Source organism: Chiloscyllium punctatum, chromosome 34 (assembly GCF_047496795.1).
Source record: "Chiloscyllium punctatum isolate Juve2018m chromosome 34, sChiPun1.3, whole genome shotgun sequence".
NCBI classification, from domain to species: domain Eukaryota; kingdom Metazoa; phylum Chordata; class Chondrichthyes; order Orectolobiformes; family Hemiscylliidae; genus Chiloscyllium; species Chiloscyllium punctatum.
Genome location: NC_092772.1, coordinates 2,572,021 through 2,595,781, shown reverse-complemented (window position 1 = coordinate 2,595,781; position 23,761 = coordinate 2,572,021). Strand labels below are relative to the sequence as shown.

General features: G+C 49.6%; 1 long non-coding RNA gene across 3 annotated transcripts in view; it reads left to right on the top strand.

Annotated features, from left to right (window-relative positions):
• LOC140458753 (uncharacterized) overlaps nt 1-23,761 on the top strand; it is a 128,202-nt gene that overhangs the window by 28,262 nt on the left and 76,179 nt on the right. For 2 of the 3 annotated variants that reach the window (XR_011953631.1, XR_011953632.1), the window contains exons 2-3: nt 13,578-13,714; nt 17,709-17,837. This is a non-coding gene — a long non-coding RNA (uncharacterized lncRNA). Of the gene's footprint in view, nt 1-7,333; nt 7,425-13,577; nt 13,715-17,708; nt 17,838-23,761 lie in introns of those variants that run through there. The other variant, XR_011953633.1, reaches the window with a different exon arrangement.

Genomic DNA, 23,761 nt, shown 5'->3' with positions numbered 1-23,761 from the left:
TCTCTCGAGCTGTGTGTGTGTGCCCCTCCCCCGCTGTGTGTTCGTGTGCGCCCCTCCCTCGCTGTGTGTTTGTGTGTCCCTCCCTCGCCGTGTGTGAGCGTGTCCCTCCCTCGCTGTGTGTGTCTGTGTGTGTTCCTCCCTCGCCGTGTGTGAGCGTGTCCCTCCCTCGCCGTGTGTGAGCGTGTCCTTCCCTCTCTGTGTACGTGTGTGCATGCCCCTTCCTTGCTGTGTGTGCACGTGTGTTCCTCCCTCTCTGTGTGTTTGTGTCCCCCCCCTTTGCTGTGTGTCCATCCCTCGCAGTTTGTGCACGTGTGCCTCCCTCGCTGTGTGTGTGTCCCTCCCTCGCTGTGTGTGTGTGTTCTTGTGTGTGTGTGTGTGTGTGTGTGTGTGTCCCTCCCTCTCTGTTTGTGTGTGTGTGAGTGTCCCTCCCTCGCTCTGTGTGTGTGTGTGTGTCCCTCCCTCTCTGTTTGTGTGTGTGTGTGTGTGTGTGTGTGTGTGTGTGTGTCCCTCCCTCGCTTAGTGTGTGTGTGTGTGTGTGTCCCTCGCTCGCTGTGTGTGCGCGCGTCTCCCTCCGTCTCTGTGTGTGTTTGTGTTTCCCTACCTCGCGGTGTGTGTGTCCCTCCCTCGCTGTGTGTGTGTGTCCCTCGCTCACTGTGTGTGTGTGTCCCTCCCTCGCTGTGAGTGTGTGTGTGTGTGTGATTGTGTGTGTGTGTGGCCCTCCCTCGCTGTGTGTGCACGCGTGTCCCTCCGTCTCTGTGTGTGTTTGTGTTTCCCTCCCTTGCTGTGTGTGTGTGTCCCTCCCTCGCCGTGTGTGTTCTTGTCCTTCCCTCGCTGTGTGTGTGTGTGTCCCTCCCTCGCTGTGTGTGAGCGTGTGTGTCCCTCCGTCTCTGTGTGTGTGTGTGTCCCTCCCTCGCTGTGTGAGCGTGTCCCTCCCTCGCTATGTGTGAGCGTGTGTGTCCCTCCCTCGCTGTGTGTGAGCGTGTGTGTCCCTCCCTCGCCGTGTGTGAGCGTGTGTGTCCCTCCCTCGCCGTGTGTGAGCGTGTGTGTCCCTCCCTCACCGTGTGTGAGCGTGTGTGTCCCTCCCTCGCCGTGTGTGAGCGTGTGTGTCCCTCCCTCGCCGTGTGTGAGCGTGGGTGTCCCTCCCTCGCCGTGTGTGACCGTGTGTCCCTCCCTCGCCATGTGTCAGCGTGTCTCGCCCTCGCCGTGTGTGAGCGTGTGTGTCCCTCCCTCGCTGTGTGTGTCCCTCCCTCACTGTTTGTGTGTGTGTGTGTGTGTGTGTGTGCGTGTCCGTCCCTCGCTCTGTGTGTGTGCGTGTCTGTCCCTCCCTCGCTGGCTGTGTGTGTGCCCCTCCCTCGCTGTGTGTGTGTGTGTGTGTGTGTGTGTGTGTGTGTGTGTGTGTGTGTGCGCGCGCAAGTCCCTCCCTCGCGGTGTGTATGTGTCCCTCCCTCGCTGTGTGTGTGTGTGTGCCCCTCCCTCGCTCTGTGTGTGTGTCCCTCCCTCGCTTTGTGTGTGTCTGCATGTCCCTCCCTCGCTGTGTGTGTATCCCTCCCTCACTGTGTGCGCGCGTGTCCCTCCGTCTCTGTGTGTGTTTGTGTGTCCCTCCCTCACGGTGTGTGTGTGTCCCTCCCTCACTGTGTGTGTGTGTGTGTGCGTGTGTGTGCGTGTCCCTCCCTCGCTGTGTGTAAGTGTGTGTGTGTGTGTGTGTGCCCCTCCCTCGCTGTGTGTGTGTGTCCCTCCCTCGCCGTGTGTGAGCGTGTCCCTCCCTCGCTGTGTGTGTGTGTTTGTGTTTGTGTGTGTGTGAGTGTCCCTCCCTCGGGGTGTGTATGTGTGTGTGTGTATGCCCCTCCCTCGCTGTGTGTGTGCCCCTCCCTCGCTGTGTGTGCACGCGTGTCCCTCCGTCTCTGTGTGTGTTTGTGTTTCCCTCCCTCGCTGTGTGTGTGTCCCTCCCTCGCCGTGTGTGTTCGTGTCCCTCCCTCGCCGTGTGTGTTCTTGTCCCTTCCTTCACTGTGTGTGTATGTGTGTGTGTGCGCACGCGCGCCTATGTATGTCCCTCCCTTGCTGTGTGTGTGTGTTTGTGTGTGCACGCGCGCGTGTCCCTCAGTCGCTTTGCGTGTGTGTCCGTCCCTTTGTGTGTGCGTGTGTGCATGTCCCTCCCTTGCTCTCTCTCTATGTGTGTGTGTGTGTGCGCGCGTGTCCCTCAGTCGCTTTGTGTGTGTGTCTGTCCCTTGTGTGTGCGTGTGTGCGCGTGCATGTCCCTCCCTTGCTCTGTGTGTGTGTGTGTGTGTGTGTTTGTGTGTCCCCCTCAGTCGCTTTGCGTGTGTGTCAGTCCCTTTGTGTGTGTGCGCGTGTGTGCATGTCCCTCCCTTGCTCTGTGTATATATGTATGTGTGTGTGTATGTTTGCGTGTCCCTCCCTCGCTTTGCGTGTGTGTGTGTCCGTCCCTTGTGTGTGTGTGTGCATGTCCCTCCCTTGATCCGTGTTTGTGTATGTGTGCGTGTCCCTGCTTCACTTTTCGTGTGTGTCCATCCCTTGTGTATGTGTGCATGTCCCTCCCTTGCTCTGTGTTTCTGTATGTGTATATATGTGTGCGTGACCCTCCCTCGCTTTGTGTGTCCGTGTGTCCATCCCTTGTGTGTCTATGAGTGCATGTCTCCCCTTGCTGTGTGCGTGTGTCCTACCCTTGCCGTTTCTATGTGTGTCCCCTCGCTGTGCGTGTGTGTGCCCCCTCTCAATTTCTGTGTACATGCCCTCCCACTTGACATGTGTGTGTCCTTCCTTTGCTGTATGTGTGTGTGTGTCCCTCCCTCACTTCGTGTGTGTTTGTGTGTGTGTCCCTCCCTCACTGTGTGTCTGCGGGTAGCCCCTTCACTGTGTGTGTTTGTGTGTCACTCCCTCGCTGTGTGTTGGATGTCCCTCTCTCTCTGTATGTGCATGTGTCCCTCCTTGCTTTGTGTTTGCGTGTGTGTAAACCTGTGCGTGTCCCTCCCTCACTTTACGTGTCTCCTTCCCTTGTATGCATGTGTACATGTGTGCATGTCCCTCCCTTGCTCTGTGTTTGTTTGTGTATGTATGTATGCGTGTCACTCCCTCGCTTTGCGTGTGTGTCTGTCCCTTGTGTGTGAGTGTGTGACCAGCTTGCTGTGTGTGTGTGTCCTACCCTTGCCGTGCGCGCGTGTGTGTGTGTTTGTGTGTGCGTGTGTCCCTCCTTCGCTTTGAGTGTGTGTGTCCCCGTCCCTCACAATTTGTGTGTGTGTGTCCCTCCCTCGCTGTGTGGCTGCGTGTATCCTCCTCGCTGTGTGTGTGTGTTTGCGTGTCCCTTCTTTGCTTTGCGTGTGTGTGTCCCTGTCCCTCGCTGTGTGTGAATCCCTCCGTCGCCGTGTGTCTGCGGGTAACTCCCTCACTGTGTGTGTTTGTATGTCGCTCCCTCGCTGTGTGTGCACGCGTCTGTCCCTTGCTCTGTGTTTATGTGTATGTGTGTGTGTGTGTGTATATCTGTGTGCATGTCCCTCCCTTACTGTGTGTGTGTCCGTCCCTTGTGTGCATGTGTGCATGTCCCTCCCTTGCTCTGTGTTTGTGTGTGTATGTATGTGTGCGTGTCACTCCATCGCTTTGCGTGTGTCCGTCCCTTGTGTGTGTGAGTGTGACCAGCTTGCTGTGTGCGTGTGTACCACCCTTGCCCTGTCTGTGTGTGTCCTCTCTCGCTGTGTGTGTGTGTGTCCTCTCGATTTCTGTACACATTCCCTCCCCTCGACTTGTGCACATGTCCCTCCCTTGCAGTGTATGTGCGTGTCCCTCCCTCACTGTGTCTGCGTGTATTCCCATTATCGTATGTGTGTGTGTTTGTCCCTTCCTCATTGTGTGTGCGTGTCTCTCCCTTGCTCTGTGTTTGTGTGTGTGTGTGTATGTGTGCGTGTCACTCCTTCACTTTGCGTGTGTGTGTCCCCGTCCCTCGCAGTGTGTAATGCCCCTCCCTTGCTGTGTGTCTGCGTGTATCACCCTCACTGTGTGTGTGTTTGCGTGTCGTCCTTCGCTTTGCGTGTGTGTCCCTGTCCCTCCCTCGCTGTGTGTCCGCTTGTATCCCCCTCACTGTGTACGTGCGTGTCCCTCCCTCGCTTTGCGTGTGTGTGCCCCCTCTCAATTTGTGTGCACATGCCCTCCCCCTCGCGGTGTGTGTGCTTGTCCTTCCTTCGCTGTGTGTGTCCATGCTCCCTCCCTCGCTGCGTGTGTCAGCGTGTCCCTCCCTCACTCTGTGTGTGTGTGTCCCTCCCTCACTGTGTGTGTGTCCCTTGCTCTCTGTGTATGTGCGCGTGCATGTCCTTCCCTCACTGTGTCTGTGTGGGTGTCCCTTCACTGCGTGTCCCTCCCTCGCTGTGTGTGTGGGTGTGTGTGTCCCTCCCTCGCTGTGTATGTGTGAGTTTCCCCCTTTCTGTGTGTGTATCCCTCTTGCTGTGCGAGTGTGTACTTGGCCTTCCCTCGTTGTGTGAGCATGTGTCTCCCCCCTCGCTGTGTATGCGCATGTCCCTCTCTTGCTCTCTGTGTGTTTGTGTTTGTCCCTCCCTCGCTGTGTATGCATGTCCCTCCCTGGCTGTGTGTGCGTGTCCCTCTCTCGCTGTGTGTGTCTGTATTTGTGTGCTCCCTCATGCACGTATCCCTCCCTCGCTGTGTGTGTGCGTGTGTGTCCCTCGCCTTGCTCTGTGTGTGTGTCCCTTTTGCTGTGCGTGTGTGTGCGTGGCCCTTCCTCGCTGTGTGTGCATGTGTCACCCCCTCGCTGTATCTGTGTGTGTGTGTGTGTGTGTGTGTGTGTGTGTGTGTGTGTCCCTTCTTTGCTGTGTGTGTGTGCGTGTTCTTCCCTCGCTGTGTATGTGTGAGTTACCCCATTGCTGTGTGTGTGTGTGTGTGTGTGTGTGTGTGTGTGTGTGTGTGTGTGTGTGTGTGTGTGTGTGTGTGTGTGTGTGTGTGTGTGGTCGGTCCCACCCTCGCTCTCACTATGTGTACGTGTCCCTCCCTCACTGTGTATGTGTGAGTTTTCCCCCTTTCTCTGTGTGTGTGTGTGCGTGTGTCCCTCTTGCTGTGCGTGTGTGGGTGTGTGGGTGTGGCCCTCCCTCGCTCTGTGTGCATGTGTCGCTCCCTTGCTGTGTGTGTGCATGTCCCTCTCTTGCTCTGTGTGTGTGCGCATGCGCATGTCTCCCCCTGTCTGTGTGAGTGCGTGTCCCTCTCTCACTGTGTGTGTCTGTGTTTGTGTGCTTCCTTACACGCATGTCGCTCCCTCACTGTGTGTGCGTGTCTCTCCCTCGCTGTTGGTGTGTGTGTCCCTCCCTTGCTCTGTGTGTGTGTGTGTGTGTGTGTGTGTGTGTGTGTGTGTGTGTGTCCCCCTCTTGCTGTGCATGTGCGTGTGTGGCCCACCCTCGCTGAGTGTGCGGTGCCCCTCTCTTTTGGTGTGTGTGTGTGTGTGTGTGTTTGTGTGTGTCCATGTCCCTCACTGTCTGTGTGTATACGTGCCCCTCAAGCTGTGTGTCTGTGTTTGTGTGCTTGCGCATGTGTGTGTTCTTCCCTCACTGTGTACGTGTCCCCTCTTGCTGTGAATATGTGTATCCCTCTTGCCCTCTTGCAGTGTATGTGAGTGTCCTTCCCTCACTGTTTATGTATCAGTTTCCTGCCGTGTGTGTGTGTGTGTGTGTGTGTTACTCTTGCTGTGCGTGCGTGCGTGTGTGTGTGGCCCTCCCTTGCTGTGTGTGCATGTGTCCCCTCCTCGCTGTTTGTGCACGTGTCCCTCCCTCGCTGTGTGTGTGCGTGTCACACTCTCACTGTGTGTCTGTCTGTGTTTGTGTGCTTGCGCATGCGAGTGTCCCTCCCTCGCTGTGTGTGTCTCCCTCTTGCTGACTATGTGTGTCCCTCTTGGAGTGTATGTGAATGTCCCTCCCGCGCTGTGTGTGTGTGTATGCGTGTCACTTCCTCACTGTGCCTGTGTGTCCCTCCCACGCTGTGTGAGTGTTTGTGTCCCTCCCTCGCTGTGTGTCTGCGTGTATCCCCTTACCTGTGTGTATATGTGCATGTCCCTCCTTCGCTTTGTGTGTGTGTCACTCCCTCGAAGTGTGTATGTGTATATGTCCCCCTCCCTTGTTCTTTGTGCATGTCCCTCCCTCACTGTTTCAGTGTGTGTCCCCTTTCACTGTGTGTGTGTGCCCCATCTCACTTTCCATGCATATTTCCTCCCCCTCGCTATGTGTGTGCTTGTCCCTCTTTCCCTGTGTGTTTTCGTGTGTGTTTGTGTGTGTGTGTGTATGTCCCTCCCTCACTGTGCGTGTTTGTGTATGACCCTCCATCACTTTGTGTGTGTGTGTGTCCCTCACTTGCTCTGTGTGTATGTGCATGTCCTTCCCTCACTCGCTGTGTGTGTGTGTGTGTGTGTCTGTGTCCCTCCCTCGCTGTGTGTTTGTGTGTGTGTGTGTGTCCCTCCCTTGCTGTGTGCGTGTGTCCCTCTCTCGCTGTGTGTACATGTCCATCCCTTGCTGTGTGTGTACATGTGTGTGTGTACGTTCCTCCCTCGCTCTGTGTGTGTGTGTGTGTGTCTGTGTGTGTTTCACTCCCTCGCTGTTTGTGTGTCCCTCGCTCGCTGTGTGCGTGTGTCCCACCCTTGCCGTGTCTGTGTGTGTCCCCTCTCGCTGTGTGTGTGCGTGCCCCCTCTCAATTTCAGTGCACATGCCCTCCCCCTCGACATGTGTGTGTGTGTCCCTCCCTTGCAGTGTATGTGCGTGTCCCTCCCTCACTGCGTGTCTCTTCCTCGTTGTGTGTGCGTATCCCTTTCTTGCTGTTTGTGTACGTGTCCCTCCCTCTGTGTATGTGTGTGTTTGTGTGTCTTTGCTGCGTGTCTGTGCGTGTCCCTCCCTCGCTGTGTGTGTGTGCGTGTCCTCCTCGCCATGTGTGTGTGTGTCCCTCCCTCACTGTGTGTGTGCATGTCCATCCCTCGCTACGCGTGTGTGTGTCCCTCCCTCGATTTGCGTATGTCTCTGCTGGTATCCCCCTCACTGTGTGTGTGCGTGCATGTCCTTCCCTCGCTGTGTGTCTGCGTGTATCCCCCTCAATGTGTATGTCCTTTCCTCGCTGTGTATCTGCGTGTATCCCCCTCACTGTGCGTGTGTGCATGTCCTTTCCTCGCTGTGTGTCTGCGTACATCCCTCTCACTGTTTGTGTGTGTGCATGTCCTTCCCTCGCTGTGTGTCTGCGTGTATCCCCCTCACTGTGCGTGTGTGCATGTCATTCGCTCGCTGTGTGTCTGCGGGTATCTCCCTCACTGTGTGTGTTTGCGTGTCGCTCCCTTGGTGTGTGTGTGTGTGTGTGTGTGTGTGTGTGTGTGTCCTAAATTTGCACCATCAGTGGATTGGCCATCATAAATTGACTGTGGTATTCAGGACTGTGTGGTTTAAGTAAGTTCACCACGAGAAATGCAGGGTTTAATGTATAGGTAGAGGGGTTGGTCTGGGTAGGATGCTCTTCAGAGTTTTGGAATGGACTGGTTGGGCCGAATGGCCTGGTTGCACACGATGGCGATTCCATTGAGGTTATTGTCCAGCCCTATCAAGCATCCCCAACTCTTGCACCTGGCCTTATCCCCAATATTCTCCTTAGCACTGTAATCTCCTCCAGTCTCTAAAACACTCCTTGGTGATGTAACCTTCTCCAGTCCCTACAAAGATCGATATATCTGACACCTCTTCCTACTTTTAGAACCCTCCCTATAACTATTACCATTTGGTACAGCACTCCCAATCATTGTTCCCTCTTGAAACTCCCATAAACATTTGTATCTCTGAAAACTCATCTGGACTGTCTCAACTTCCCTTTGACAGTTACGTGCTGAGACCTCCTCTATTTCAGTGAAATAATTAAGTCTTGGCAACACTCACTGTTATAACCTCCCTCCAGCCTTACAGCACTGAGAATCTGTAGAAGGTCTTTTCAACCCGACAGCCATCTGTGTCTGTAATCTTCTCCACTCCCCATAATACATTCTCTCTGAGCTCCTCTGTAGTCCACTAAACACTCCCTAACACTGTCTGTATCAGTGTAACCTTCTCCAAAAACACAAACTTCCCTATCTGTGTAAATCCCTACACCAGTCCCGATCCCTCTAAGCTCCGTCTAACAATACAACCCTCCATGTCTGTGTATTCACCTTCAGTCCCTACTCACCTCCCGATCTGTGTAACCTTCTCCATGCATTTTTACTTCAGTCTCTTAAACTGTCCCTGTCAGTGTAACCTCTTCCAGATGCGAAAACTCTCCTCTTTTTGACTTACTCAGACCACACAACCCTCACAATCTATAACCTACTCCTGTCTGAGAAACCTACCTCTGCAAATTGCTCCAACTCTTCAACTCTCCATAAGCTCCTGCAGCTCTTACATCCCTCCCTATCTACCAAATCTCTTCCATTCCCTAAACACCAACAGTCTGTGGAGACCCGACCACCATCCCTATCAGTGTAATCCTCTCAGGTCTCTGCAGTAATCCTGATCTGTCGAACTCACTCCATGCCTGTTCCTCTCCCAATCCAGTCCCTACAAAACTCACTATCTATTTAACACCCTCCTGTCACTATCACCCCCATGTCAATGTAAGCTCCTCCTGTGCCTCCACCATCTACCTATCTCCATAACCTTGTCCAGCTCTTACACCACTATCTGGTTAAACAACACCTTTCTCTACAACTTCCTCCTGTTTGTGCGATTCTCCCTTATCTGTGAAACTGTCTCTGACCAAAATTGTTATCCCACTCTCTGAAAGAAATCCAGATTCCACAGCCTCCATAACCCCCATAACGTAAGCCTCCCTATGTCTATAACCATCTTCAGTCACGACTACCCTGCATATCTCAGTTTGTTCTTCCAGTCAATACAAATATCTTTATCTCTGTAATCTGCTCAGCTCCCTAAAACAGTCCCTGTCTGTGTAATCCAGCCCTCTCCTACAAACATCCTTATCCCTATAAACTTCTCTATCCCTCCCAACATTCCCATCTCCATGAACCCCTGTCAGCCCTACAGCTCTCCACATTTCTGTAACCTCCTGTGGGTCTATGGTCCTCCCTCCCTGTGAAACCACCTCCAGTCCCCACATCCCTCCCAATCTGGGTCCTCTGCTCCAGATCAGACCATTGCTGTCTCTGTAAACACCTCCCCTCCTGACAACTCTTCCCATTTGTGTAACTTCGTTCAGACCCCATACTCTCCAGCTTCCTGCATCCTCTTCATGCCATTGCAATCAAAACCACATGTTTCTGTAATATCCACCAGTGCTTACACCCTCCCCAACTCAGTAACCACTTACAGCCCTAACAAAACACCTAAACTGTGAAACCTCTCATTTCCCTACAATCTTCCCTCCCTCCCTCCCTCCTCAAAGGCTTCATCTCCATGAAACCTCACAATTACTGAAGCCTCCTTGTGGCACTGCAAACCTCCTAGTGTCTGCAAAATCCTCCTGTCCTGATATTCCTCTCTATCTCTGTAACCCCCACCACCCTCCAGTGCCCTTCTGGGGATCATGGCAGAGGAGGGAAGATTTGTAAAGTCCAAACCATCTTACGGTGGTAGAATCCTGGGAATTACAGATTTGGTCGAATGCCTGTGGTGTTGAGATTATGGGAGAGGGCTCTAAAGACAGGATTTATGACTACTTGGAAAATGAGAGTTAAATTAGCCACAGTCAGTATGGGTTTGTGAGGGGTCAGGTCATACCTCACAAACCTTATTGAATTCTTTGAGGATATGGCAGAATATGTTGATGGCTCATTCAGGAAAGAAGGAAAACTGGGATACAGGGAAATCTGTCTGACTGGATACAGGATTGGATGGCGTAGAGAAGACAGAGGGTGACAGCAGATGGACAGTATTGAGCCTGGAGCTCAGTAACCAGTGGTGTTCTGTAACAATCGACTCTGGGATCCTGCTCTCTGTGATTTTTTGTAAATGACTTGGATGTGGATGTTGGAGAGTGGGTTAGTACGTTTGCCAATAACATGAAGGTTGGTGGAGTGGTGGGGAATGTGGAGGGCTGTTGTAGGTTGCAATGGGACATTGACAGGACGCTGAGCTGGGCTGGAAGTGACAGATTGAGTTCAATCTGGAAAAGTGTGAAGTGATTCATTCTGGAAGGTCGAATTTGATTACAGAATACAAGGTGAAAGGCAGAATGCTTGGCAGTGTGGAGGAACAGAGAGATCATGGGGTCCGTGTCCATAGATCCCTCAAAATCACCACATACGTTGGTAGGGTTGTTAAAAAGGCATATGTTGTGTTGGCTCCCCTTAGAAGGGGATTGACTGTAAGAGCCGTGAGGTTTTACCACATCTTTATAGCGTCCTGGTGAGACCACACTTGCAATATTGTGTTCAGTTCTGGTCCCCTGTTTACAGGAAGGATGTGCACATTTTAGAGAGTGTACACAGGAGATTTACCAAGATGCTGCCTGTAATGGAGGGCAGTTCTTACGATGAAAGATTGAGGGAGCTAAGGCTTTTTTCATTGGAGAAGGGGGCAGGGCGGCTTTGTGGAGGTGAACAAGATGATGAGAGGCACAGAGTGAGTGAATAGTCAGAGACTTTTCCTCCTATCGCATAAATGGCTATTACAAGGTGGCATAAAGTTTCAGGTGAATGGATATGGATAAGACGATAGAGAATGGTAGGTGTTTGGAATGCACTGCCAATGGTGGTAGTACAATTAGACACATCTGGGACATTTAATAGACTCTTGGACAGACACATGGATAATAGTAAAATGAAGGGTATGTAGGTTAGTTTGATCTTCCAGTTGGATAAAAGTTTGTCGTGAAATCATGGCTGAAGGGTCTTGGGTTGAACTGTTCTGTGTTGTGTGTTCTGTCTGGTAAACGGGGTAATAAGCTCAGATCAATGTAAAAGGTTATGGCATTCAGGAGGAGCTAGTGAACTGGATACAAAATTTGCTTGATGGTTATTGACAGAGGGTGGTGGGGGACATGTTGTTTTTTCTGACTGGAGGCATGTGACCAGCGGTGGAGTGGGTCCACTGTTGTTTGTCATTTGGATAAATGGTTTGGATGGGAATATTGGTTTCCTGGTAAGTAAGTTTTTTGGGTGACACTGAAATTGGTGGTAAAGTGGTCAGTGAAGAAAGTTATCTATGATACAACAGGATGAACAGTCCTGCTGGGATAGTGAGCTGAAGAATAGCAGATGGAGTTTAAGTAGATAAATTTGAGGTGCTCCATTTTGAAACAAACCAGGTTGGGGCCTGTACAGTTAATGTTCGGGCCCTGTGTAGGGTTTTCAGTCAGAGACCCAGGGATGCAGGTACACAGTTCTTTGTAAGTGGTTGTCACAGGTAGACAGGTTGGTGAAGCAGGCCTTTGGGATGGTTACCTTCATTCGGGAGAGCATTAAGAGTAAGAGTCGGGATGTCATGTTGTATCTGTAAAAGACATTGGTGGGGCCACCATTAAAACATTGTTGATCAGTGGGAAAAACTCATCTGGTTCACTCACCTCCTTTAGGGAAGGACATCAAATATTCTAACCTGGTCTGGCCGACATATGACTCCAGACCCACAACAATATGGCTGACTCTGAGCTACCCTCTCAGTAATTAGCAGAGGGGTCAAAGAATGTTGTTCCAGGCAGTGACACCCACATCCCATGAATGAATATATAAAAATACCGATGTCCCTCCCTACCTCTGCAAACACCTCCAGCTGCAGCAATCCGTCCTGGTTTGTAACACCCTGACCACTCTCTGTAACACTCTCACCACCTCCAGCACCTTCACCTCTCCCTGTTCTTATCGTGTCAATGAACCCTGACCGTGGCTCCCCTTCCCACAGCCCTCCTCCTGCCAGCAGACCCATTGCAATCCATTAACATTTATTCCTAAAACACTCTCTCACTTCAGGATTTTAAGTACTTTTTGATGATCTTCTCAGCCTCATAATCTAGTATGATTCTTTTTGTCCTGAGTGAGGGATCAGTGGGAATTTCTTGCTGAGGTTTTTACTATTTCAATCGAATGTCCTTTTGTTGTGTATTTTGCATTGTCCCTTCAAATGTTTTCCACTGTTCATTTACAGACACATATTTCAGTCTGTTTAGCCTGTTTACCTTGGTCAGTTCTCCTCTCAAACTCAAATTTCCTGAAGGATCTCTCCAGGTGACATTACTCATTCACTAAGTTTCTTTACACAGTCGCTCTGCGATAGTTATGTCCCTTAACAGTTGCACAATGTGTTTTTCAAAGAAACACTGAAAGAAAAATTAACCGAACTCCTCTTCCAATATCAATGTTGACCGTGTGATTGTCCCAGATTATACAAATATTGAGGTTTTCCAAAATTATCACAATGCCTTTGTTTAAAAATTCCAATGAGTTCCTGTTTAATGCAGTGGTGAGCAATGGAATGCTGTTCAGTGGCTAAAACTGTTCTGCTGTTTGTGTCCTTGGCAAGTAGTAGCCAGAATTTACATTCAGACTGACTCTACTTCATGATCTGCAGCCAAATGCTTTCTCTGTAATGCCTTTTTTTATCCATTATTGTTAGCGTTGCCCATTTTGCCTGAGTTTGCACAAGATTACGAACCACTGAATATTTTTGTTCTCCCTGGTGTCTAAATCTCTTTTATCTCTGTGTCACAAATCCATCGACCTTATTGCAGCAACGTTGTCCATTAAAAAAAAACATAATCTACTCTCTTCCACAATTTTCTGTCACAAATCTTTTTCCTGATGTACGATTTTAGTTAAACTCTGTCCCATCCTGTTCCTTTCTGCTTGTCTTCAGCCACATTCCCATTCTGTTCCATTGCTTCACCTTTTCCCTTTGGATTTGGAAAGCTCCTTTCACCTGCATCCTCTCTGTCAGTTTAATGCCCTGTCCATAAACCTACCGACATGATTGGCCAGGACACTGATCCCAGAACAATTCCAGGGGGACCATCCTCATAGATTTTTTAAAAAATCCGGTATGGGATGTGTGAGTCTCTGGATGACCAGCCTTTCTTGCCCAGTCCTAGAAGCCCTTGAACTGAGTAACTTGCTCGGCCATTTCAGAGGGTCATTGAGAGGCAAACCCTTTGCTGTGGGGATGTCGTGCAGACCACGTGAGGATGGGCAGATGTCCTTCTCTAAAGGACAAGTGTTTGGATTTGTTGTACATCAGTAATGGTCTCATACTTATTTGTGGATTGTTAATTATTATTTTTAAAATTATTGATTTCAAATGTCTCCTTTTCAGATGGTGGGATTCAATCCTGCCTCCCCTGAACATGAGCTGAGATTTTGGATCCATTCTCTCGCAATAATACCACTAGGCCATCACTTCACCTGCTCACTGGGTGCTCATCCCTGAGCACTGATACCAGGGCATCATGAAGCTAAACCCATTCTTCCCACACAATTGTGTGATCCTGACCTCTTCCAGCAACCTGGAACTATTACTTAATATCACTCCATTTTCCAGATCTCTGTGGAACTCAGTGCCATTCTCCATGTGTAACCCTCACTGCATCTGTTTAATTTCCCATTCTGTCTATTTCTCTGTCTCCTGTAGGTATTCAGGAAAGTCCTGACTCAATAGCCTTCCCAGCTGCTGGGTGGATCGTCCATCACCTCATTGAATGCAGTTGGTCTGCCAGAGAGAGACAAAGGGAAAGGAGATCTGGAGCCTTCAATAAATCCTGTAGTGAGGTAAGGTCACCCACAGTGCACAGAGCAAAGAGCAATGAGAGGGCTCCAAACATCTGTTAACACAACATGACATAGATACAGTGCTGGAGGGGAGTACAGTACACACACACACCCCAGGCTCAATCACCATCCCAATGTAAGTTCTGTTATATTAAAACTCACTACTCTGCAACAGTGTACCTATGGCATGTCTTGTGGTCCAGTGTCTTTCATAATTTTTAATTCCTATAACAGATCCTATCGCTGTAACCTTCTCCCTTCCCGATAGTCCCTCCACATATGTGAAATGTACTGCATTCCAGACTACCATCCCTATCCCTGTAACTTGGTTCAGTGTCTATAACATGCCTTACTTTGGTAGTCTCTTCCTCCAATAAGGTAAAAACAAGGACTGCAGATGCAAGAAACCAGAGTCTAGATTAGAGTGGTGCTGGAAAAGCACGGCAGGTCAGGCAGCATCCGAGGAGCAGGAAAATCGGTGTTTCGGGCAAAAGCCCTTCATCAGGAACAGAGGCCGGGAGCCTGCAGAGTGGGGAGATAAATGAGAGGGGGGTGGGGATGGGGAGAATGTAGCATAGAGTACAATAGGTGAATGGGGTGGGGAAGAAGGTGATAGGTCAGAGTGGAGGATGGGGGAAGGTAGCAAAGCGTACATTGGGTGAATAGGGGAGGGGATGGGGGTGATAGGTCAGAGAGGAGGGTGGGGGCAGGTAGCAAAGAGTACAATGGGTGAACGGGGGTGGGGATGGGGGTGATAGGTCAGAGAGGAGGGTGGAGTGGATCGGTGGGAAGGGAGATAGGCCATTAGGACAGGTCATGGGGGCGGGGCTGAGCTGGAAGGCTGAAGGTGGGGTGAGATGGGGGAAGGGGAAATGAGGAAACTGGTGAAGTCCACATTGATGCCCTGGGGTTGAAGTGTTCCAAGGCAGAAGGTGAGGCGTTCTTCCTCCAGGCGTCGGGTGGTGAGGGACCGGTGGTGGAGGAAGCGCAGGACCTGCATGTCCTCGGCAGAGTGGAAGGGGGAGTTGAAATGTTGGGTCACAAGGCAGTGGGGTTGATTGGTGCGGGTGTACCAGAGATGTTCCCTAAAGTGCTCTGCTAGGAGGTGTCCAGTCTCCCCAATGTAGAGGAGACCACATCGGGAGCAATGGATACAATAAATGATATGAGTGGATGTGCGGGCAAAACCTTGATGGATGTGGAAGGCTCCTTTAGGGCCTTGGATAGAGGTGAGGGGAGAGGTGTGGGCGCAGGTTTTGCAATTCCTGCAGTGGCAGGAGAAGGTGGCAGGAAGGGAGGGTGTGTTTTTGGGGGGTGTGGAACTGACCAGGTAGTCATGGAGGGAATGGTCTTTGCGGAAAGTGGAGAGGGGTGGGGAGGGAAATATATCCCTGGTGGTGGGGTCTTTTTGGAGGTGGCAGAAATGGCGGCGAATAATTTGGTTTATGCGAAGGTTGGTAGGGTGGAAGGTGAGCACCAGGGGCGTTCTGTCCTTGTTACGGTTGGAGGGGTGGGGTTTGAAGGCGGAGGTGCGGGATGTGGACGAGATGCGTTGGAGGGCATCTTTTACCACGTGGGAAGGGAAATTCCGATCTCTAAAGAAGGAGGCTATCTGATGTGTTCTGTGGTGGAACTGGCCCTCCTGGGAGCAGGTACGGCAGAGGCGGAGGAATTGGGAATAGGGGTTGGGAATTTTGCAGGCGGTAGGGTGGGAAGATGTGTAAACTAGGTAGCTGTGGGAGTCGGTAGGTTTGTAAAAAATGTCGGTGTCAAGTCGGTTGTCATTAATGGGGATTGAGAGGTCCAGGAAGGGGAGGCAGGTATCAGAGATGGTCCAGATAAATTTAAGGTCAGGGTGGAATGTGTTGGTGAAGTTGATGAATTGCTCAAACTCCTCGAGGGAGCACAAGGTGGTGCCAATGCAGTCATCAATGTTGCGGAGGAAGACGTGGGGAGTGGTGCCATTGTAACTACGGAAGATGGACTGTTCTACATAGCCAACAAAGAGACAGGCATAGCTGGGACCCATACGGGAGCCCATGGCTACCCCTTTGGTCTGGAGGAAGTGGGAGGATTCGAAGGAAAAATTGTTAAGTGTGAGGACAAGTTCAGCCAAACAACTGACAGTGTCGGTGGAAGAGTACTGTTGTGGACGTCGGGAGGTGAAGAAACGGAGGGCCTGGAGGTCCTGGTCATGGTGGATGGAGGTGTCGAGGGATTGGATATCCATTGTGAAGATGAGGCGTTGGGGGCCGGGGAAATGGAAGTCTTGGATGAGTGGAGGGTGTGAGTGGTGTCTCAAACGAATGTGGGTAATTCCTGGACTGGGGAATAGGACAATGTCGAGGTAGGTAGACATGAGTTCGGTGGGGTAGGAGCATGCTGAGACAATGGGTCGGCCAGGGTGGTCAGGCTTGTGGATCTTGGGAAGGAGGTAGAACCGGGCGGTGGGGGATCCCGAACAATGAGGTTGGAAGCTGTGGGTGGGAGATCTCCTCCTGAGGTGATGAGGTTCTGTATGCTCTGGGAGATGACGGTTTGGTGATGGGAGGTGGGTCGTGGTAGAAGGGGGTGGTAGGAGGAGGTGTCTTTGAGTTGGCATCATGGCTTCAGCGGGGTAGAGGTCAGTGCACCAGACTCCCACTGCACCCCCTTTATCTGCTGGTTTGATGGTGAGGTCGGTATTGGAGCAGAGGAAGTGGAGGGCTGCACGTTGTGAGGGTGAGAGGTTGGAGTGGGGGAGGGGGGAGATAGGGTGAGGCGGTTAATGTCTCGGTGGAAGTTAGAAATGAAGAGATCGAAGGCAGGTAATAGGCCAGCGCGGGGTGTCCAGGTGGATGGAGTGTAATGGAGGGTGGCAAAGGGGTCCTCAGAAAATAGGCGGGAGTCTTCATTGTAAAAGTAAGCTCTGAGGTGGAGGTGGTGGAAGAAGTGTTCGATGTCACGGCGTGTATTAAATTCATTGATGTGTGGACGGAGGGGGATAAAGGTGAGGCCTTTGCTGAGGACTGATCATTCGTCCTCAGTGAGGGGGAGGTCCGGGGGAATGGTGAAAACTCGGCAGGACTGGTAGCTGGGACCAAACGTAGGTGTGGAGCTGGGGGAGGCGACGGAGCCTGTAACTGGAGTGGGTGTGGTGTTCGGGGGGATGGGGATGGAGTCATGAGCAGGGGTGGGGTTCCCCTCAGGGTTCTGGGGGCAGGGATGATGACGGTGGGACCTGGGGGTGGTGTCAGCAGAATGCAGATAAGTGGCGTTGGTGGGGGTGGAAGTGGTGGCAAACACGGCAGTGGGGGGGCGAGGAAGTCACTGAGTGTGTGACATCAGCGATGATGTGATGGGCGGAAATGATGTCACTTGTGGTGTATAAGGAATTGTGAGGGGCGGAACTGGCATTTACTTTATTTTAACCAATAATTTCCTGTCACAAATCTGTTTGACAATGTCGTATTTTAAATAAACTCAGTCCCTTACTGTTTCTGTTGGTCTTCATCCACATCTCCATGGTGTTCCAATATTTCAACCTTTCTCTTTGGACTTGGGAATTTCCATTCACCTCAGACCTGTCCCCCTCCTCATCTGTGTCCGTTTATCGCACACTGCATAATCCTGGTACCAGAGGAACCTATCCCAATACAATAGCTCAGTCCTCCCTGAGTACTGGTAGCAGTGCTCACTGGTCAGAACCACTTCTGATGGTACCATTGTGTGATCCTGATACATTCCTGCAATCTGCTGATATCACTGTCTCTCTCCATGTGGTATCCCTCACTGTGTGGGTCTAATTGCTGCCTCTGTCAGTGTCTCTCGCTCGAACAGCTACTCCAGATCCTGAGCCAACAGCATTCTCCACTCAAGAGGGAAGCAACTGCACAGGCCATGGATGGAGACTGGGATTTTCCATATCTCTGTGGGACTCAGTGCCATTCTCCATGTGTAACCTTCGTTACAGCAGTGTAATTTACCATTATGTCTATTTCCCTGTCTCCTGTAGGTATTCTTGATGTCCCTGACTCAGCAGAATTCCCAATTCCTGAATCGTCCATCACCATATTGAAGACAGTTGGTCAGCCAGAGAGAGATGGAGAGGGAGATCTGGAGCCTTCAGTAAATCCTGCAGCCGGTAAGATCACTCACAGTAAACAGCACAGGGAGGAGGTAGTGGACTTTAATTCAGACCCTGAGGGGATGATGTTGGAACAATGCTGGGCAAGGAACATGAGAAAATTCTCAGGCTTCATTATCACCATCTTGTCTGTAAATTCATCTGTTCCACAGAACCCTCCCTACGTCTGTCAGTTTCTCCATTGTCTGTTTCATTGATACCACTTCCCCTATCTCTATCAGCCCCTACAATCCTACCTATCCCTGTAAACTCCTCATATCAGTAAAACTCTCCAAGTTTCTGCCTTTGCCTTTAATCCCGGGTTCTGTCACATCTCTCCTTAACTGAAGAAAAACAACTCTTCAGTTCCTTAAGCCATCCTGGTCAGTGTAGTCCTTTCCAGACCTGAAACACCTCCCTGCCTTTGTGACTTTTTTGAACTCCTACTATCTTCATGATCTCTGTGACCTTCCCCGTCACAACAACAAAAAAGCTCTGTACCTTAGTAACCTCCTCCAGCTGTGAGACTCCTCCTTGTCTCTGGGCACAGTGCAGAGTGACCCTGCTTCTCTCATAAATTAGTTTCTGCATTTCTTATGATGACTATGAACTCTTCCTGTCTCTAAAATGCACTCAGTCTCTGTAAACTCTGCTGGTCCCGATTGATGTAATTTCCTTCGGTAACTACAAACCTTTATAGCTTTAGTCTCCTCCAGACGTGACCACACAGTTTATTTTTATAACCTCTATGAGTGATAGAGTCATAGACGTGTACAGTATGGAAACAGACCCTTCAGTCCAACCCGTCCATGCCGACCAGATATCCCAACCCAATCTCGTCCCACCTGCCAGCACCCGGCCCATATCCCTCCAAACCCTTCCCATTCATATACCCATCCAAATGCCTCTTAAATGTTGCAATTGTACCATCCTCCACCACATCCTCTGGCAGCTCGTTCCATACACGTACCATCCTCTGCGTGAAAATGTTGCCCCTTAGGTCTCTTTTATATCTTTCCCCTCTCACCCTAAACCTGTGCCCTCTAGTTCTGGACTCCCTGACCCCAGGGAAAAGACTTTGTCTATTTATCCTATCCTATCCATGCCCCTCATAATTTTGTAAACCTTTGTAAGGTCACCCCTCAGCCTCCGACGCTCCAGGGAAAACCACCCCAGCCTGGTCAGCCTCTCCCTGTAGCTCAGATCCTCCAACCCTGGCAACATCCTTGTAAATCTTTTCTGAACCCTTTCAAGTTTCACAACATCTTTCCAATAGGAAGGAGACCAGAATTGCATACAATATTCCAACAGTGGCCAAACCAATGTGCTGTACAGCCACAACATGACCTCCCATCTCCTGTACTTAATACTCTGACCAATAAAGGAAAGCATACCAAATTCCGCCTTCACTATCCTATCTACCTGCGACTCTACTTTCAAGGAGCTATGCACTTGCACTCCAAGGTCTCTTTGGTCAGCAATACTCCCTAGGACTTTACCATTACGTGGTAAAGTCCTGCTAAGACTTGCATTCCCAAAATGCCGCACATCGCATTTATCTCAAATAAACTCCATCTGCCAGTTAGCACATTGGCCCATCTGGTCCAGATCCTGTTGTAACCCTCTTCACTGTCCACTACACCTCCAATTTTGGTGTCATCTGTAAACTTATTAACTGTACCTCTTATGCTCGCATCCAAGTCATTAATGTAAATAACAAACAGTAGAGGGCGCAGCACCGATCCTTGTGGCACTCCACTGGTCACAGGCCTCCAGTCTGAAAAACAACCCTCCACCACCACTCTCTGTCTTCTCCCTTTGAGCCAGTTCTGTATCCAAATGGCTACTTTTCCCTGTATTCCATGAGTTCTAACCTTGCTAATCAGCCTCCCATGGGGAACCTTGTCGAATGCCTCACTGAAGTCCATATAGATCACATCTATCATCTGCTCTCCTCAATATTCTTTGTTACTTCTTCAAAAAACTCAATCAAGTTTATGAGACATGATTTCCCACGCACAAAGCCATGTCGACTATTCCTAATCAGTCCTTGCCTTTCCAAATACATGTGCATTTTGTCCCTCAGGATTCCCTCCAACAACTTGCCCACCACTGAGTTCAGGCTCACCGGTCTATCATTCCCTAGCTTGACCTTATCACCCTTCTTAAACAGTGGCACCACGTTTGCCAACCTCCAGTCTTCTGGCACCTCACCTGTGATTATTGATGATACAAATTTCTCAGCAAGAGGCCCAGTAATCAGTTCTCTAGCTTCCTACAGAGTTCTCGGCTACACCTGATCAGTTCCTGGGGGTTTATTCACCTTTTACCATTTCAAGACATCCAGCACTTCCTTCTCTGTATATCTGGATGTTTTGCAAGATGTCACCATCGATTTCCCTACAGTCTATATCTTCCATATGCATTTCCACAGTAAATACTGATGCAAAATATTCATTTAGTATCTCCCCCATTTTCTGCGGCTCCACACAAAGGCCGCCTTACTGATCTTTGTGGGGCCCTATTCTCTCCCTAGTTACCCTTTTTTCCTTAATATATTTGTAAAATCCCTTTGCATTCTTCTTAATTCTATTTGTCAGACCTATCTCATGTCCACGTTTTGCCCTCCTGATTTCCCTCTTAAGTATATTCCTACTTCCTTTATGCTCTTCTAAGGATTCACTCGATCTATCCTGTCTATACCTGACATATGCTTCCTGCTTTTTCTGAACCAAACACTCAATTTCTTTAGTCATCCAGAATTCCCAATAATTACCAGCCTTCCCTTTCACCCTGACAGGAATATACTTTCTCTGGACTCTTGTTGTCTCATTTCTGAAGTCTTCTCATTTTCCAGCTGTCCCTTTCGCTGCAAACATCTGCCTCCAATCAGCTTTCAAAAGATCTTGTTTAATACCGTCAAAATTGGCCTTTCTCCAATTTAGAACATCAAATTTAGATCTTGTCTATCCTTTTCCATCATTATTTTAAAACAAATAGAATTATGGTCGCTGTCCCCAAAGTGCTCCCCCACTGACACCTCAGTCACCTGCCCTGCCTTATTTCTGAAGAGTAGGTCAAGTTTTGCACCTTCTCGAGTAGGTACATCCACATACTGAATCAGAAAATTGTCTTGTACACACTTAAGAAATTCCTCTTCATCTAAACCTTTAACACTATGGCAGTCCCAGTCGATGTTTGGAAAGTGAAAATCCCCTACCATACCTACCCTATTATTCTTACAGATAGCTGAGATCTCCTTACAAGTTTGTTTGACAATTTCCTTTTGACTATTGGGGGGTCTGTAATACAATCCTAATAAACTGATCATCCCTTTCTTATTTCTCAGTTCCACCCAAATAACTTCCCTGGTTGTATTTCTGGGAATATCCTCCCTCAGCACAGCTGTAATGCTATCCCTTATCAAAAATGCCACTCCCCTCCTCTCTTGCCTCCCTTTCTATCCTTCCTGTAGCATTTGTAACGTGGAACATTAAGCTGCCAGTCCTGCCCATCCCTGAGCCATGTTTTTGTAATTGCAATGAGATCCCAGACCCATGTTCCTAACCATGCCCTGAGTTCATCTGCCTTCCCTGTTAGGCCCCTTGCATTGAAATAAATGCAGCTTAATTTATTAGTCCTACCTTGTCCCTACCTGTCCTGAATGTTTGACTCACTTCTGTTTTCAGCTGTACCCGTCTCAGATCAAACTCCCAAATCCTCCCTGTGATTGTTATCACGTCCCATCCCTGCATTCCTCCGAATCCCTGTAAAGTCCTCCCATTCCTAAAACCCGCCCTGTATCTGTCACCTGTCCTAGCTTCCACAACCCTCCCTATCTCTGCAAGACACCCCCGACACCCCTGTCCAGGTTCCTACAGCCCCCTGTATCACTAAATGCCAGTAGTCACTATAATATCAGAGTAAGGTGTGAAAGCAGGAATATTGTCCTGGGTTAAATGATCAGTCGTGATCATATTGAATGGTGGGACCGACTCTGGTCAAATGGCCGATACCTGGTCTTCTTTCCTGTGCTTCTCTATAAACTTACTATCTATAAAACCTCCTTCAGTACCCACAGCCCTCCCTATCTCGATAAACTCCTTCAGTCCCCACGACTCTTCCTATCCATATCACCGAATCATTCCCCACAAACCTGCCTAACTCCATAATCTCCAAAAGGTCCCACGACCCTCCCTATCTCCATAATCTCATCCTGACCCAACGACCCTCCCATTCAGAGTACCCTCCTTCAATCCCCATGAACCTCCTTCAGACCCAACAGCCCTGCAGATCTCTTTGGCCCCTTTCAGGCCCGACATCACTCCCTATCTGCATAATGTCCTTCAGTCCCCACGACCCTCCTTATTTCCAAAACATCTATTACCTGTTGAACCTGTAAGCTACCTTTGTCAGATTGATAAACATGAACTCCCATAACCCTTTCTGCTGCCAGTCTGAAACCAAATCGTGTTAACCTGATAGTAGGTCGGGAGCTGAAATATGTTTGAAAGTATGTCTCAGTGAACAATAACTGGACCCTTCGAAACACTTTTAATAAAAAGAGAATGTGTTTTAACCTGTTGGATTTCATTTTTATTGGTGTGAATATCAATGGCAGAATAGATACAGTGTAGGAGCGGGTGTACCGAGGATATGGTTTATTTGAATTTTCAGAAACCTTCACACAAGTTTCACTAAAGGCTAAAGAGTAACTTGGTAGAGAATAGGGCACCTTAACTGTCAGGAGGTGGGTGAGATATTAGACAAAATAGTGTTGTTAGCATTTACTGTGGAGAAAGACAGGGAAGCTCGGGAACTTGGGGAAATAAATAGTGATGTCTTGGAAAGAATCCTCACCAGAGAAGAGAAAGTGCTGGAATCTTAAAACAAATAAAGGTAGATCAATCCTCAGTAGTTCATTGGGTCAATCCTAGAATATTAATGGAAGCTAGAGAAGAGATTTCAGTGTCTCTAACAGAGATACTTATACTATCAACAGACACAGTGAGGCACTGGAAGACTGGAGGTTGGCTAACGCTGTTCCATCACTGAAGGACTGCAGGGAAAAGCCAGGAAATGACAGCCCAGTGATGGGGAAGTTGTTGGATGAGATTCTGAGAGAAAGGAGCTCCTTACATTTACAAAGGCAATAGCTGATTCGAGATGGTCAGCATGGCTTTGTGAGTGGAAAACCATGTTTCACAAACCGGATTGACTCTTCAAGGAGGTGGCCAAAGATAGATGAAGGCAGAGCAGTCAAAGTTGTCCACATGGACTTTAGCATCTCGTCAAGAGGAAGGAGGAAGTTTACTTAAGGTTGAGGAAGCAAGGATCAGACAGGGCTCCAGAGAGTTGCATTGAGTGGCACGATGTCTCTGTGGTTAGCACTGCAACCTCATCGCGCCACGGACTCCATTTCGATTCCAGCCTCAGGCGACAGTCTGTGGGGAGTTTGCACATTCTTCCCATGTCTGCGTGGTTTTTCCTCCAGGTGCTCTGGTTTCCCACCACAGTCCAAAGATGTGCAGATTATGTGACTCAGCCATGCTAAATTACCCATAGTGTTCACGGATATGTAGGTGTGGTGCATAGGTCAAGGCAAATGGAGAGTAATAGGGTGGGGAATGGGGCTGGGTTGTTTACTGTTTGGAGGGTTGGTATGGAGGTGTTGGGCCAAATGGCCCATTTCCACACAGTAGGGATTCTCTGAAGGTACCAGGAAGGAACCATGGAATGGACTTAGGGCAATGAGAAGAGGACGTGAAAAAGCATTGTTGGGAAGGATGAAGGAAAACCGTAATGTATTCTCCACTTAATGGGAGCAACAAGAGCAAGGCCAGAGTGAGGATAGGGCCGGTCAGGGATAGTGGAAGGAACTTGTACCTGGAGTCACAGGAGGTAGGCAAGGTCCTTAATGAATACTATGCCTCAGTATTCAC